The following is a 17,036-nucleotide window of genomic DNA, read 5'->3' as shown; positions in this document are numbered from 1 at the left end:
ATACAGAGTGTTATTAATGAATAAAACAAAGCCAAGTAAAACAAAAATGCTACCTTCAGGGTAAGAGATGAAGTCAAGGAGGTGGTAGGTGTTAGGTAAGGCTTGTAGGCTATAGTAAGAATTTAGAATTCTGCTCTGAGACATGAAATCATTGTAAAGTTTTGAACTATGTGATATTACATCTCTTCCCTTTAAAATATTCTATTTTTTAAATTGTTTGGACTCTAGATGTAAAATAAAGGTGGCATTTACAGGATTTATTAATAGCTTCAATGCAGGTTCTGAGACAAAGAACATCTCAAAGTGCCAAGAATAATACCAAGGTCTCAGCTTAAGTATCAGCAACAATGGAGTTACCATTTGCTGAGGTTGGTAAGACTAGGGAAATAGCTGGTGTAGGGAGAAAGATCAGGAAACCATTTTTGTTCCTACTAAATGTTTTTAAATATACAAATGTAGGTATTAAGTAGGCGTTTGTTCAACAAGTTTGGATTTCAAGAGATAGGTAAGGCCTAGAGATGTAAGTTTGGAATTTTTAGCATGAGATCATATTTATTTACTTATTTATTTATTTGAGATGGAGTCTCGCTCTGTCGCCCAGGCTGGAGTGCAGTGGCGCGATCTCGGCTCACTGCAAGCTCCGCCTCCCGGGTTCACGCCATTCTCCTGCCTCAGCCTCCCAAGTAGCTGGGATTACAGGCGCCCGCCACTACGCCCGGCTAACTTTTTGTATTTTTAGTAGAGACAGGGGTTCACTATGTTAGCCAGGATGGTCTCGATCTCCTGACCTCATGATCCGCCCGCCTCGGCCTCCCAAAGTGCTGCTATTCCAGGCGTGAGCCACGGCGCCCGGCCTGAGATCATATTTAAAGAACTGTGATTGGAGGATATACCCACTAGGCACTGAGTACAGATAGGACTGAAAAGCTTCTGGGAATATTTAGTATTCTGGAAAATGAGGAGAAACCAGCAAAATAGACCAAGAGGGAGAGTGCTACGAAGTAGGGGAGAACAAAGCAACAGTGGGTTTCTGAATTTCAAAGGGAATAAAGCAGGCTTCAGAAATAACACAAGGCATTGTCTACTGATACCCAACACCATCCCATCCCCCTAATCTTTTCCCTATAATAAAACTGAAAACCTGGAAGGAGCATTTTGCAGAATCCTTTACCAGCAGAGATCTATTTTACTTTACATCTCTGAAAAACATTCACTCATTCATCAAAGATGAAATACAAAGAATAGCTATTAGATTCCAAGAGCAGTGGCCACTTGGATGTACAAAAGTGGTCCCCAACCTTTTTGGCCCCAGGGACCAGTTTAGTTGAAGACAATTTTTCCATGGATGAAGGTGGTGGGGGAATGGATTAGATTCTCATAAGGAGCGGACGACCAACCTGGATCCCTTGCAGGTTCAGTTCACACTAGGGTTCATGCTCCCGTGAGAATCTAATGCCACTGCTGATCTGACAGGAGGTGGAGCTCAGGCGGTAATACTCGCTGGCCAGCCGCTCACCTCCTGCTGTGTGGTTTGGTTCCTAAGAGCCCACAGACCAGTATGTGTGTGTAGGGGGGCGGGACTGGGGTCACGGTTGGGGAAACCTGGTGTACAAGAATGAGCTTTGCAGTGATTTCAATGTGAAGTCCTATTAATTATTTCTTGTTTCTAAAATTATTACAAAGCTGAGAGGAAGCTGAGTTAATTGTTTGAGGTTTCAGGCAATTCTGGACTTTTCTGATTTCTTTGAGGCCAACTATAGTTCCCTCAACCCTACCAATGGTTTCGTAGACATAAATTTAATTCTGTAAAATCTCTTCCTGCTGAAAAACTGACAATAGTTTCTGTTTTCCTGCTTAAACCCGAAATGATATAAAGGCAGAATAATCAACTCTTGTCAATTGCCGCTACTAAATCGGTAAGATAAAGACTGAGTATACACCATCAGATTTACAATGTTGATGCCATTGATGATCTCGTTGTGACCATTTTCATTGGAATACTATGGAGAAAACATTCTTTGCATGACTTCTATGGAAATGGGAGGATAAAAACCAATTTTGATGAGTTTTTTATAAAGCAGGGGTCTCCAAGCTGGGGGCAATGAACTGGTACTGGTCTGTGGCCTGTTAGGAACCGGGCTGCACAGCAGGAGATGAGTGGCTGGTGAGTGAGCATTACCACCTGAACTCTGCCTCCTGTCAGATCAGTAGTGGCATTAGATTCTCATAGAAGCTCAAACCCTATTGTGAACTGTGTATGCAAGGGACCTAGGTTACACGCTTCTTATGAGACTCTGACTAATGTCTGATGATCTAAGGTGGAACAGTTTCCTCTCAAAACCATCCCCCCAACCACCCTCCCCCTTGTCCATGGAAAAATTGTCGTCCACGAAACAGTCCCTGGTGCCAAAAACATTGGGGACTGCTGCTGTACCGGGAAGAATATAATTGCTAATTGGAAGATAATGTGGAGTTAGAAGAACATTTTTTGTAGTGGTTATTGTTATTTAAAAGAAACATTAGAACATGTAGGTAATAAGCCAATGTATATAATCCAATAGAGAGGAGAAACGTACTGATGTCAGAAGGAGAGGGACAGTTGTAAGAAAATACTTTAACAGGAGGGAGATGAGATTGTATGAACAAATGAAGAAGACAGTTCATGGACAAATGAAGACTGAGGTCCAAGAACAGTGCATTCAACTTACAGGAAGACAGGTATAGTACATGAGCATCAACACAGCGGGTTTGGTAGATTTGGTAGTGGGGGCATGTTGAAACTCTTCTGATTGTTTCTGTTGTGTTAATGAAATGAGATGTAACTTCATCAGCTGAAGATGAGGAGAAAAAAAGGTGTTTAAGGCTTGAGAAAGAAGGAGGACGTGTAAAATAGTCATCTTGGGGAATGGTAGAGTGAATGGACGTAAGAAATGTATCTGGATTGAAGAGTGATACTAAGGCAGTGTTCTGGATAGGAGTCATGAATTAAAGAGAAACATGTTGATGTGTTTGTGTGTTTTTCTCCCAAAATTTCAGCTGCTCTGATATAGAGTTAAAATAGACAGATAAATGAACTTAACTAGGGATAGCTTTAGCACCTGAGTTTAAGAAAGGAAAAAAAGGGGCAAGGGATTAATGTGTTGGAAAACAAGTGGTGATAGTAATGGTTTATGGAACATAAGCTACATAACAAAGGGATTGAGGATATCAGGGGAGGAAGGGTCTAGTGAAAGAAGGCAAGGTCAACTCACGGAAATTCGTGATATGGCAAAAGAATTACTGGAGTTGGGATAATGGCAGAAAATACAGGGACTGTTGACTAGAGATGTACTGCTAAATACGGAGGCTGTGAAAAAGTGACAGTTATTGGAAATAGCAAGAGCATTGTTACGGTAGTGGGTATCTATGGTGATGAGTACTACACAGTTATTGAAGACATGTATGTTATGAGTTGATAAGCCAGAATATTGGATAGATCACTTTTGTGAATATAGAAATCACTAAGGATCAGTGGTGATGTTAGTAGTATGAAGTGCAAGAGAATGATCTGGCACTGAAATGTTCAATAAATCAGATAACGATTATGAGGAAAGCAGATGATTGCCATTTGGAAATATAGTGTGACATTAGTGTGATAATTGTGTTTCAACATAATTGGAATTTCAGGGAGGCTAAAGGAGATAGCGCTTGGAAAAAACTATGAGGATCAAAAAGGAGATCAACCCTACCTCTAGGACTAGTTGTACCTGGAATGGTAAGAGAGAGAAAAAAAAATCATCCATTTGAGGGGGTTACAGAAGTATCAGGGTTCTCAGGAGAGAGCCTAGTTCAGAAGCACAGTTGAGGCTAGTGTGGGATTATAATGGATGGGAGGTTGAAACAGAACAGGACATATACAAAAGAGCTCAGATAATGAGAGATAATATGAGAATATTGGGTGTGATAAACAGTAACAGAAGATACACACCTCACATAACAGCTGATGGCCCCAAGACAGATGATAATCATGGGGAGGCCAAGGGGTTGTGAATGTTGGGGGAAGAAAATGGGGATGGTGGTGGACTCTTGATATAAGACCTGAAACCCTGTGAGTTCCTTCTTAAATCACAGTAATGGGGTTGTAAGTCCTGGCAGAGAAGAGGTGTCACCAAGAAACTTAGGAAGGTCTTTGGCTGTTCTGCTAGTAGAGATATTTAGGCCAGAGAACTGGTGTTTCTTGGCTGTCTCATCTTCAAGGTATTAATAGTATTTCTATCTATTCCATTGGCTAGAATCATGCAATGCAAGGGGTAATCATTGAGTTAATACCTAATTGTTGGAAATCTCTGTCAGTTTAATTTTGGCAAAACTCACAGAATGGAAGCAAATTACAGTAAAAGAAATGTTATAATTGCTAAAATGAAAAATAGAAATATCCATTGTTTTTGGAGTTCAATATTTCATAATGTTTATATGACATGATTTTTTAAGTCAAAAGAAAACAATAAGTTCAATCGTTTGAGTTAAAGTGCTACATAAACTTTGTATATGTCCATCTCAGCTACAGATAACTATATTCTAGTTCCAGAAAAATACACAAATTTGTTTACTTGTTGCAAATCACTAAATGTTTGTTATGCCAGGAACTGTGCTAAATTTTACAGACAAAATGATAAAAATATAGAGCCTCTGACTTCAATAAGTTTATAATTTAGCAGAGTCATATAGGCAAATGCTAAATTACAATTCAATATGATACTTATTATGATAGAGTTATAACAGCAGAAGAGATAAAGAAGCCTTTTATTTGGGGGGAAGTCTTGAGAAATTAACAAAGATTTTTGCCTGAATATTTGTTCAAATTTTTATAGTATAGACTGGAAAGCATAGAACCTCAAGTTTCCCTTTACATTTCCTTTTTAAAGATGGGATATTTTGCAAGTCTCTACTTCCTATTCCCTCCACTTTCTTAGCTCTTCAGTCAATAGTTGAGTAAGTATTTTTAGCTGCAAAATGCAACTTTCCAAGCCTCACCACCATATCATCTCTCAGAAGGAAAGAAGAAAAAATGATTCTTTACCTTTTTCTTTTCCATCTTCCAAAATACTACCCGACCTCCACTCCATTTGGGTTGGAAGAGGTGTTTGTTTGTTTGTTTTCAGATATTTGCATTGTGCTGACTATATTAGTCCATCTTCACACTGCTGATAAAGACACACACAAGACTGGGTAATTTTTAAAGAAAAAGAGGTTTAATGGACTCAGTTCCACATGGCTGGGGAGGCCTCACAATCATGGTGGAAGGAGAAAGGCACATCTTACATCTTACATGGCAGCAGACAAGAAAGAATGAGAGCCAAGAGAAAGGGGAAACCCCTTATAAAACCATCAGATCTTGTGAGACTTATTCACTACCATGAGAACAGTATGAGGGAAACCGCCCCCATCATTCAATTATTTCCCACTGGGTCCCTCCCACAACATGTGGGAATTATTGGAGCTACAATTCAAGATGTATGGGTGGGGACACAGCCAAAGCAGATCAGTGACCTTGATGTGTTCCCTGTGCAAGAAGTTGCCTTAGCCATAATTTTCTAAAAACTAGCACTCAGAGCAAAGCCCATATACTAATGCTTTTTTGGGAAAACAAATTCCAAGACAAGAGTGAAGTAAAGGGGACATGACACAAGAAAGGAGCACAAGCAACACTACATGTTGCATTAATGAGCTGCTACAATTTATAAGGAAACCCGCATTATTACTCATGTTAGAGGCCATATAATGCCACTGCTTCTTGGTAGCATCTATCCAAGGAGAGAAAGAGAAAACATTTTCAATTGCTAGCTTCTTTACGTATTCTGTTTTTCATTGGTCAAGGGTCAGCCTATAAGCCCTTAATTTTTCTGTACTTCTGGGAATTCTATGTGGCCCCTCCAGGTAACTGCTGGGAAATGATAATCAGTAGATCCAGTCAGGCTAAAATTGGGCACTTGAGATGCTAAATGCTATATGGCTCCAACTAAAGCTAACTCATGAAGCCATATCCAGGCTCAGCTCCTGCCTCAGGGACAAACTGAATCAACCGGTAGTATTTCAAGATGAGGCAACAACAGTAAAGGCCAGGGTATTAAGACTATAAGAGCATGTTGAGCACCCTCCATCTGAGAAACATGACAAATGTCTAAGGGTTACAGGACAAATAATATTGATTGTATCTGGGGAGATGCATAGTTTGGATCTGGCAGAGTTCATGTCTTGCACTACCCAGATCTGCTTACAACCTCTCTTGTATAAGCATACAAGGCATTCACTTCCATCCTGAGAGAAGAGATACAAGTCCAGTTCTTCAAAGCATAACTGATTGCAGTATTCCAAAAAGACTTGAAAAATGTAAGAAAAAAACACTATATCCCCTGTCATTGCTGCTGGTTCCAGAACAATAATTGATATTTATCATCTCCCTATTCTATTGCCAACTTGAGATTTTTCTTGACCAAGACTTTAACTAGTCTTGGTTGCTTGCCTAATGGGGTCCCCCAGCCTTTCATCCACAAGGAGTCTAAGATCTCAGTTGCCCTACCATTTAGGTGATGGTGGCTGCTACAATTGTCCAATCACAGTTATCACTGGATGATGTAATACCAAGAGACCCCCTAGAAAGTCCCTGGTGGGAGATATATTCCTCTTGCCTCAATTGTATGATATCACTCTCAGCTCATTAAAGAAATTATGTATTAATCCACTGAGAAAACTAGCTTCTTTCATTTCTGACTGGCTTGCTGATGGTGGCCAGATGGTAATAACAGCTTCTGGAAAAACATTTTCCATTTTGGGAACCAGTTAACTAACTTGGCATTTGGGGAACCAAGTTAACTAACTTGGCAGAGACTAATTTTGCAGAGCTAGGAAACAAAACTTCTGCAAGAGGGTCACCAAGAGTGATGGTAAGAAGGCTCCAGTCTTTTTTTTTTTCTTGGACTTCTAGTTACTGAGAACACAGCTCCATGTATCAGTCATTTGTTCAATGAATATACTAGATTCTGTAGAACAGCTTTCCAACTCACAAAATGTTGTCCCTGAGCTAACGAGCCTTCAGATGCCTTTCCACCAATGACAACTTCTAGATGATGCAAAGCCAATGAACTCCATATTTGTACCTCAATTTTCAAAGCCGTTTGCAATAAAATAGGTTCCTATGAGACAATATTATATTGTCTGGCTACCATCAGCAAGCCAGTCAGAAATGAAAGAAGCTAGTTTTCTCAGTGGATTAATACATAATTTATTTAATGAGCTGAGAGTGATATCATACAATTGAGGCAAGAGGAATATATCTCCCACCAGGGACTTTCTAGGGGGTCTCTTGGTATTATAGGACACTATGTTGATATCTCAGGCATTCTATAACCACTTGGGTGACTTCCAGAAGAAAAGACAAATCCAGATCAATGTGTATATTGATTTTGGTTAGGAATAATTTCTACCCCCTCCAAAGTCCAAGGCAATCAACCAATCACTGGAGGTTGTCTTTTTTTTTTTTAATTTTTCTTTAAATTTGGGGACACATGTGCAAAACGTGCAGATTTGTTATGTAGGCATACGTGTGCCATGGTGGTTTGCTGAACCTACTGACCCATCCTCTAAGTTCCCTATCCTCCCTCCCAATCCCCCAATAGGCCCTGGCATATGTTGTTCTGCTTCCTGTGTGGAGAAGACATATGTGTGCAGGTGTCTTTATAATACAATGATTTCTATTCCTTTGGGTATATACCACATAATGGGATAGCTGAGTTAAATGATATTTCTGGTTCTAGATCCCTGAGGAATCACCATACTGTCTTCCACAATGGTTGAACTAATTTACATTCCCACCAACGGTGTGAAAGCATTCCTATTTCTCCAGTGCTTCACCAGCATCTATTGTTTCTTGACTTTTTAATAATTGCCATTCTGATTGGCATGAGATGGTCTCTCATTGTGGTTTTGATTTGCATTCGTCTAATGATCAGCGATGTTGAGCTTTTTTTCATATGTTTGTTGGCTGCATAAACATCTTCTTTTGAGAAGTGTCTGTTCATATCCTTTGACCACTTTTTAATGAGGTTGTTTGCTTTTGTTCTTGTTAATTTGTAAAGTTCCTAGTAAATTCTGGATATTAGATCTTTGTCAGATGAGTAGATTGCAAAATTTTTCTGCCATTCTGTAGGTTGCCTGTTTACTCTGATCATAGTTTCTTTTGCTGTGCAGAAGCTCTTTAGTTTAATTAGATCCCATTTGTCAATTTTGGCTTCTGTTGCAATTGCCTTTGGCATTTTCATTATGAAGTCTTTGCCCAACCTATGTCCTGAATGGTATTGCCTAGGTTTTCTTCTAGGGTTTTTATGGTTTTGCGTTTTACATTTAAGCCTTGAATCCATCTTGAGTTGATTTTTGTATAAGGTGTAAGGAAGGGGTCCAGTTTCAGTTTTCCACATATGGCTAGCCAGTTTCCCCAGCACCATGTATTGTAGAAAATCCTTTCCCCATTGCTTGTTTTTGTCAGGTTTGTCAAAGATCAGATGGTTGTAAATGCGTGGTGTTATTTCTGAGGTCTCTGTTCTGTTCCATTGGTCTATGTGCCTGTTTTGGTACCAGTACCATGCTGTTTTGGTTACTGTATCTTTGTAGTGTAGTTTGAAGTCAGGTAGTATGATGCCTCCAGCTTTGTTCTTTTTGCTTAGCATTGCCTTGGCTATATGGGATCTCCTTTGATTCCCCATATGAAATGTAAATTAGTTTTTTTTTCTAATTCTGTGAAGAATGTCAATGGTATTTTGATGGGAGTAGCACTGAATCTATAAATTACTTTGGGCAGTATGGCCATTTTCATGGTATTGATTCTTCCTGTCCATAAGCATGGAATATTTTTCTGTTTGTTTGTGTCCTCTCTTATCTCCTTGAGCAGTGGTTTGTAGTTCTCCTTGAAGAAGTCCTTCCCATCCCTTATTAGCTGTATTCCTAGGTATTTTATTCTCTTTGTAGCAGTTGTGAATGGGGGTTCATTCTTGATTTGGCTCTTTGCTTGTTTACTGTTCGTGTAAAAGAATATATGTGATTTTTGCACATTGATTTTGTATCCTGAGACTTTGCTGAAGTTGCTTATCAGCTTAAGGAGTTTTTGGGTTGAGATGACAGGGTTTTCTGAATATAGAATCATGTCGTCTGCAAACAGAGACAATTTGACGTCCGCTTTTCCTATTTAAATACACTTTATTTCTTTCTCTTGCCTGATTGCCTTAGCCAGAACTTCCAATACTACGTTGAATAGGAGTGGTGAGAGAGGGCATTTTTGTCTTGCAATGGTTTTCTAAGGCAATGCTTCCAGCTTTTAAACATTCATTATGATATTGGCTGTGAATATTTCATAAGTAGCTCTTATTATTTTGAGATATGTTCCGTCAATACCTAGTTTATTGAGAGTTAACTGAAGGGATGTTGAATTTTATCAAAGGCCTTTTCTTCATCTATTGAGATTATCATGTGGTTTTTGTCTTTGGTTCTGTTTATGTGATGGATTATGTTTATTGAATTGCATATGTTAAACCAGCCTTGCATTCCAGGAATGAAGCCAACTTGATCGTGGTGGATATGTTTTTTGATGTGCTGCTAGATTCGGTTTGCCAGTATTTTATTGAGGATTTTTGTATCAATGTTCTTCAGGGATATTGGCCTGAAGTTTTTTGTTGTGTCTCTGCCAGGTTTTGGTATAATGATGATGCTGGCTTCATAAGATGAGTTAGGGAGGAGTCTTTCTTTTTCAATTTTTGGAATAGTTTCAGAAGGAATGGTACCAGCTCCTCTTTGTACCTCTGGTAGAATTTGGCTGTGAATCCATCCGGTCCTGGGCTTTTTTTGGTTGGTAGGCTATTAATACTGCCTCAATTTCAGAACTTGTTATTGGTCTATTCAGAGATTCCGCTTTTTCCTGGCTTAATCTTTGGAGGGTGTATGTGTCTAGGAATTTGTCCATTTATCCTAGATTTTCTAGTTTATTTGCATAGAGATGTTTACAGTATTCTCTGATGGTAGTTTGTATTTCTGTAGGGTCAGTGGTGATATCCCCTTTATCATTTTTTATTGGGTCGATTTGATTCCTCTCTCTCTTCTTATTAGTCTAGCTAGCATTCTATTTTGCTAATTTTTTCAAAAAAAACCATCTCCTAGATTCATTGATTTTTTGGAGGAATTTTCGTGCCTCTATCTCCCTCAATTCTGCTCTGATCTTAGTTATTTCTTGTCTTCTGCTAGCTTTTGGATTAGTTTTCTCTTGCTTCTCTAGCTCTTTTAATTGTGATGTTAGGGTATCAATTTGAGATCTTTCTAGCTTTATGTTGTGGACATTTAGTGCTATAAATTTCCCTCTTAACACTGTTTTAGGTGTGTCCCAGAGATTCTGGTATGTTGTCTCTGTTTTCATTGGTTTCAAATAACTTCTTGATTTCTGCCTTAATTTCATTATTTACCCAGGAGTCATTCAGGAGGAGGTTGTTAAATTTCTAAGTAATTTTGTGGTTTTGAGTGAGTTTCTTAATCTTGAGTTCTAATTTGATTGCACTGTGGTCAGAGAGACTGTTTGTTGTGATTTCAGTTCTTTTGCACTTGCTGAGGAGTGTTTTATTTCCAATTATGTGGTCAATTTTAGAATGAATGCCATGTGGCACTGAGAAGAATGTAAATTCTGTTGATTTGGTGTGGAGATTCTGTAGATGTCTATTAGGTCCACTTGATGAAGAGCTGAGATCAAGTCCTGAATGTCCTTGTTAATTTTCTGCCTCATTGATCTGCCTAATATTGACAGTAGGGTGTTAAAGTCTCCCACATTTATTGTGTGGGAGTCTAAGTCTCTTTGTAGGTCTCTAAGAACTTGTTTTATGAATCTGAGTGCTCCTGTATTGGGTGCATATTATTTAGGATGGTTAGCTTTTCTTGTTGAAGTGATCCCTTTATCATTATGTAATACCCTTCTTTGTCTTTTTTGATCTTTGTAGGTTTAAAGTCTGTTTTGTCAGAGACTAGGATTGCAACTGCTGCTTTCTTTTGCTTTCCATTTGCTTTGGTAAATATTCCTCCATCCCTTTATTTTGAGATTATGCATGTCTTTGCACATTAGATGGGTCCCCTGAATACAGAACACCAATGGGTCTTGATTCTTTATCCAATTTGCCAGTTTGTGTCCTTTAATTAGGGTATTTAGCCCATTTACATTTAAGGTTAGCTTTGTTATGCGAATTTGATTCTACCATCATGATGCCAGCTGGTAATTTTGCACATTAGTTGATGCAGTTTCTTCATAGAGTCATTGGTCTTTATATTTTGGTGTGTTTTTGCAGTGGCTGGTACCAGTTTTTCCTTTCCATATTTATTTTTTCCTTCAGGAGCTCTTGCAAGGCAGGCCTGGCAGTGACAAAATCCCTCAGCATTTCCTTGTCTGAAAAAAATGTTTTTATCCTTTATTTATGAAGCTCAGTTTGGCTGGATATGAAATTCAGGGTTGAAATTTATTTTCTTTAAGAATGCTGAATATTGTCCCCAATCTCCTCTGGCTTGTAGGGTTTCTGCTGAAAGGTCCACTGTTAGTCTGACGGGCTTCCCTTTGTAGGTGACCTGGCCTTTCTTTCTGGCTGCCCTTAACATTTTTTCCTTCATTTTGACCTTGGAGAGTCTGACGATTCTGTGTCTTGGGGATGATCTTCTCGTGGAGTATCTTAATGGTGTTCTTTGTTTTTCCTGAATTTGCATGTTGGCCTGTCTTGCTAGGTTGGGGAAGTTCTCCTGGATAATATCCTGAAGTGTGTTTTCCAACTTGGTTCCACTCTCCCTATCTACTTCAGGTACTCCAATCGTTCTGTTTAGCAGTCCCATATGTCTCGGAGTTTTTGTTCATTCCCTTTCATTGTTTTCTCTAATCTTGTCTGCATGCCTTATTTCAGCAAGGTGGCCTTCAAACTCTGATATTTCCCCTTGGTTGATTCAGCTATTGATACTTGTGTATGCTTCACAAAATTCTCGTGCTGTGTTTTTCAGCTCCATCAGGTCATTTATGTTCCCCTGTAAACTGGTTATTCTAGTTAGCAACTCCTCTAACTTTTTATCAAGGTTCTTGGTTTATTTGCATTGGATTAGAACATGCTCCTAAGCCTCTGGCTGGAGTTGTTGGAGTTCCTGCAGGGAGGCCCTGCCCAGTGAGGAAGGATGAATCAAGGTCAGGTCTGAGGAGATGCTCTGGCCACAGCCGGTGTGTTGGGCTCTGGGGGAACACCTCTTGGGACCAAGACATCCACTCTCCCTGACTCCATCAGGGAAAAAGTGTGGCCTGCAGCTATAGAGATGGATACCACCCTTCCCCCCGCCCAGCGAGCTTAGCATGTTACGCAGTTTTGAGTTGCAGTGCTGGCTGCTGTCCCTCTCACAAGGAGCTCAAAGGGCTCACACAGCAGGCAGCCACAGCTGTGGTATTTGTTGCCCCTCTCCCCGGGAATTCAGCAGGCTTAAGCAGATTCTAGCTGAGAGGCTGTTGAGAATCTGCATGGCTCTGGGACTGGGACCCTATCCCCTGGTGGCATGAGTTTGTGAGTGGGATCTTCCGATCCATGGGTTGCACAGTTCTGTGGAAAAAGCATGGTTTCCCCAGCCGGGTGGCATGCTCACTCACTGCCTCCCTTGGCTGGGGGGTGGAGGGTCCCCTGCCCCGCGTGGCTCTCAGGTGAGCCACCACACCATCCTGCCCTTCCTTCTTTGTGGATCACACCAGCTGCCTACTCAGTTCTGATGAGAGAACCTGGATACCTTGCTTGCCAGTGCAGGATTCACACACTAATTATGGTCTTTGCAATGGGAGCTTCTGATCATAGCTGCTTCTAGTTGGCCATCTTGGCCCTGCTCCCCCAAAAGTGTTTTTTGAATGAGGTTGTCTTGTATCATTGAGGATGGTGACATTTTGAGGGCTCAGAGTGGGACCCCAACAAAGTGAAAGGTTGAATATTTAGTAGTGGTGATAGCTTTATCAGCCTTGGTGAGATAAAATCCATGTTATTGGACCTATGCATAACCTGTGATAATAGTTCTCTGTTCATGAACATACAGCACAAGCACTATTATGATTAAAGGAGACTGGCTGACAACCATAGATAATTTATGCTGACACCTGATTGTTGACAATCTTACATGTAATGAATGTTTTCTGGTGAACAAATGCCTAAATACAAAGATCTGCACACTTTTAGCCTTCGCCCATAGGTATATCCACTTAATACTGCTTTAGACCTTCTTGTTCCCTATCTTCATTCCAGGTGCACAACCAATCTGTTAAGACATTCATTCCACTTTCCTGGAGTCAATATATATCCATACATCACCTTTCCCTCCACAAAAAGTTGTCCATCAAATGTGTTGCTTGCCACACTCAGATAATTACTTCCCTTCCCCATCATCCCTCAAGGCCACTCCTGAGTGGGATGTAATGAAACAGTCAATTTAAATATGAGTAAGTTCTCAGTATTGACCTTCTTCCACAGTTAGATGTAAGAAACCCATAGAACATCCTCCTACGAAGACATAAGTGTGAGTTGAGGAAGAAGTATCAATACAACAAAGATATATGACAGGTAAATTACTTATTCATGTAATTCACTTGTGCCTTCTGGACTTCCCTCAGCTAGTCCTTGAATGTATCATCTCCATCCTAAAATGAAGCTAATGCTCTAATAACTCTCAGTTTATAATGGGTAGCTCAGGCTGCATACTTTCTCAGTGTCACATGATCTAGTGCTTAATCTCTGTTAGGGCTCATTAACATGCAGACAGCTGTTATTCCAATGAATAGTAGTTTACTCCACATGTCCTGCTTCAGTGCCCTAACGGCCTGAATTACCTCTTTCTCAGTTGTAGGAACTGTGAGATGCAACAAGTTCCCCTTTTCCTTACGGGGGATATCCCAACCTGTCTGAGGCCACTGGATCCCTAAAAAATGACCTGCAGTCTCCCAAATCAGCATAGGATTTATCTCCTGCCTTCAGGAACACATCTCTCACAAGGACTTTTAAGGTTGTTGCCACTTTCTTCTCCCCAAGTCTAATTAGCACGATGTTGTCAATACAGTAGACCATCATGATATTCTATGGCATTTCAAAATAATAAAAACGCCTGCACAGTGTCTTATGAGGGGCCAGGAGCTTCAGACTAATCTTGAAGAAAGACATTAAAAGGGTATTATTGCTGCCCTCACCACTTAAAAATAAATTCCTCATACCAAATGCCAGAGGTTGTAATTGAGCTGCTCTAGTAAAGACACCACATCTCATAGCAACTGCAATTGGATTTGCCACCTGTATAAGTTCATGATAATCCATCAACATCCACCATCCCCAACTAGGTAGTAGCAGAAATCAAACAGGTGAATTAAATGGGGCTATTATTGGAACTATCAGCCTTCCTTCTTTTAAGTGTTTGATATTGGCAATAACCTCTACAATTCCTTTCTAGCTGTAGTATTTCTTCGAATTTTTTGTCTAATGGGAGGGAGGGGCAGTTTTAGGAACTTCTGCTTTCGCTTTCTACCATAATAGCACTTACTCTATAGGTCAGAGAACCAATGTGAAAGATTCTGACATTTTAATAAAAAACTGCTGACTTCCCAATTAACTATTTGAGATTCAAGAATAATGTCTTGTGATGAACCCAAACACCCACTGAACCAACTATAAAAGCATTTGGCCTAAATTTCATTTATTATCTGGCCCTTACAAACTCCCACTCTACTCAGAGACTCATAATGGCATTTTTAGTTCCCTGGGTATCAGTATCATGCCAGACATATGTCTTAGAAAGTCTGGAAAGCTCTAACAGAAAGCACAGTTACCCTAGAAATTGTCCAAAAGTCTGCCTGGGGGAATATTATAGAAATATTTACTGCATAAACTTACAGTGTTTTTGAGAGTTTTCCTTTCAATCAAGGAGCTGTTTCAATGAATTGGCAGATCAGGAACCAGGGTAAGGAACTATGATTTTCCCTCCTAAAAGCTGGTGTCAGCTTGTCCACTAGTCAGATTTGTTTTGTTTTTATTATTATACAAATTAACCCTCCTGGCTTAATTGTACAGGCTATCTGTCCGTCTGTGTTTCCCTGATAGCCATAGCTCTAGATCTCTATGAATTGAGGCATCCTTATTGCTACTCTGGCTTTGCTGTCCATCTCAGCAACTGCATCCACCTTGTCAGGGCTAGTTACATGTTGCCATCTGGCCCAGGCCATTTCAAACTGTTCCTCCTCATTGAAATCTGGAATCCCAACTCCATGGTGACATCTCCCTGCAGTGACAAATACTAAAGTGCTTCTCAAAATGCATTCTTTATTACCACAGTGAAGGCAGTGTCTTTGGGTCCTCCCTGGGAACATAAGTGGGTGATAATTTCTCAGTTACATTTACTATGTAAATCCATTCAAACATTCCCAATTCCGTCTCACATCTAACTTCTTTAATATTATGCTGAATATTCTGAAATCTCTACCTCATTTCTCATAAATCTTTATTATATCTAATGTTTAAGGAGTCATTAGAGCAAACTAGTATAAAGAGCTTCAACTATGCTTGCCAGGATGTTGAACCATTACTGGGGGTAAGTGCCCTGTGAGTTCTTCCCATCTAAACTTATATTTCATCTCTTTGAATAAACATGCTCAAATCCACTTCTGTACGTATGTCATCAGTTCCTGACAGTAATATGTACCAGATCCTACCACTCTTTTGAGGGATACACTCTTTGTTCCCAGAACTGTGTTTCTTACTGACTTGGAAGCAAGGAAAGTAAATTGGGATAAGTCTTAAGGAAAACAAACGTAAACTTGCCTCGGATATGGGCATTTCATGGTAATCAGATATAGGGAAACTGTTCTCCTTTAGCAGGGGTAAGCTGGGTTTTTCTACCAGCCAGAGGGCTCAGTGGAATGTGGAGATTCAAGAATCTCAGGTTGATAAACTAATGAACCCACTTCATATTTCAGGTTTCCACTCTCTCCAGTCAGAGGCTATGCATTCAAGCTCCTTTTGCAGCTCTCCCACCATTATGATCAAATCCTAAGCCTCATTTTTAGTGTAGAATATCTTGTGCATTAAGGGATAAGAACCTTTTTAAGATATGCATCTGAGAACTTTGGCTTTGAAAACATGCTTTAATTTGGCCTCCAGTGCTGTCAAAACTAGCCGTTCAAACAACAGTCATGTAAATTATCATTGCTCCTGCTCATCATTGATAAAGTCTATTAACAATTTGATTTCTTAATGCTCTGTCTTCCATCAGCACCTCAATTCAATTAATGATAGGTGAAACTTGTAATAATCATGTACATCATAGTTTTTTTTTTTAACCACTCTGCTTTTTACCAGCCATGAAGCCCTATTGCCTTCAGTTAGGCGAGCAATCTAATCTCAAATCCCCATCCTAAAGGTCCATTTAACACACATAGGTAACAAATGCATTAGCCCAGGTTTCCTAGAAAATAGACTCTGAAATAAAGTTTGGATGTGAATACTTTCTTGGAGGACCATAATCCCAGGAGAATGAGAATATCACAGAAGAAAGGAAAGCAAACACAAGGGAATGTGTTACCATACCAATTTGGCCGCAGCTTTAACTGTAAACAAATGTGGTTACTCAGACCTTAATTTATCTGCCAGCTGCCCCTGAAATCCTCTCTCTCTTTGGTCAAATTTTACCCACAGGAAATTACCTCTCCTAAAGTTTTAGGTTGTTTTACCTATACTCTCCAGACAGCTGCTGAGACACCCACGGCATCTGTAGGCACTGCCTGGACTCCTTCTGCAGAGGGTGTTTTGGAGGCTGTATTACTGCGTTTTCACACTGCTATAAAGATACTACTTGAGACTGGGTAATTTATAAATAAAAGAGTTTTAAATGACTCACAGTTCTGCATGGCTGGGGAGCCCTCAGAAAACTTAGAATCACGGCAGAAGGGAAAGCAGACACCTTCTTCACAAGGCAACAGGAGAGAGGATAAGCGT

This window comes from Pan paniscus, chromosome 12, assembly GCF_029289425.2.
Source record: "Pan paniscus chromosome 12, NHGRI_mPanPan1-v2.0_pri, whole genome shotgun sequence".
Classification (NCBI taxonomy): Eukaryota; Metazoa; Chordata; class Mammalia; order Primates; family Hominidae; genus Pan; species Pan paniscus.
This window is presented reverse-complemented; position numbering follows the sequence as displayed.